Here is a 1,428-nt window from a genome sequence, read left to right as displayed (position 1 = left end):
AATGATACCCAAATAACATCCAAAGAGGCCAGTGAAAACCGTTTTTCAAAATCTCGTTCCTAACCTCAAATATTGGGAAAACTTGTATCTTAAATTTACTTTTTACGTATTTCCGGTACTTGTCGATGGCGCGAAAGAAAAGCACCGTACACTTTTAGGTAGGCCTTGGAAAATTAAACAAATGGAACACGATGCATCAAAATGATAACAGCTGTAATTTGTAAATTATTCTGCTTTGTTTACATTCAGAAAGTGCAGTTTTTTGAATTTCTAATCTTTTCTAAAATGCCGATTTCTAACCCAGAAGCATTTTGAATCCCTGCCGCATCTTCTATTTGCGTTATCCGAATCGACCACAAACCATCGCCGCCAGCATATTAAATGTTTCTTGGTTAGAAATCGACATTTTAGCAAAGATTACAAATTCAAAAAACTGCACTTTTTGGTTCTCTTTAAAAATGTGAAAAACAATTTTTTAGTTTATTATGCGAAATTTAAAGAAAATGCAATTTTAAAATTTAAGATGACAGTTGCGCCCTCTGGTGGTCATTTTTAGAACTTGAACATATTTTCCAGCGATTCTTCATAACCGATTTACCCAATAATTTTTTTACCCCTAAGTCATACGACGAACGGTTCCCGGGATATGGCCGAGGAACAGTCTTATTGGGTCACCTGGTACATTCTGTTTTCCGTAACCGTAAGTAATTAGGTATGGGGCGTCTTTGCGAGCGAAGTTAAAAGTTGTATATTGATAATGTGCCCCCCTTTAAACGTTTCTCTGGATTCGCCACTGTCCTGAAGGTATAGAAAGTAAGGTACCGATTACCCCAAGTTAATTGTATCCGAAATTAACGAAGAATTGAATGAATTGAAATTGTTATTGAGAGAATATGTGCACCCAATGAAAAATTGTGGTTGCTATTACGAAATATATACTCCCCCTCCTTGACTCAGTAGCCGTACGTCACTGAGCATAGTTTTAAACTATAGAGGGTGGTGGCGTAAGGGATTTCAATGTAAAATTCATATCATGCGATTATTGGCTCCCCAAATTATTTTAGAGTAAAAATGTATTAAGGTTTTTTGTAGAAAAAATTGTTAATGTCAATAACAATTGTCAATAAACCATATTATTTTTCAATTTTTTGCATAATAAAGACGGAAAATTGGAAAAATAAAACCCGCATCTTTTTCAATAATCTGTGATGCCATGGAATGTTCTAAAACAAAAAGATATCAAGTTATCAATTAGCAGCAGTTCGAAATGGATTTTATGATCGACTTAGGTTACTGTCTTGCAGTTAATGGTGACTTATTCGAACATTTATTGTAAATTGTTATATTAGGAAACCGTTTTTAGTAATTTGGTCTTTCTTTATGTTGAATTCGCTGTTTAAAATATATAAATACTTTTTGATAGAATTT

Source organism: Photinus pyralis, unplaced genomic scaffold (assembly GCF_008802855.1).
Source record: "Photinus pyralis isolate 1611_PpyrPB1 unplaced genomic scaffold, Ppyr1.3 Ppyr1.4_LG8, whole genome shotgun sequence".
NCBI classification, from domain to species: Eukaryota; Metazoa; Arthropoda; class Insecta; order Coleoptera; family Lampyridae; genus Photinus; species Photinus pyralis.
The sequence above is the reverse complement of the archived record's forward strand: the minus strand, read 5'-3'. Positions refer to the sequence as shown.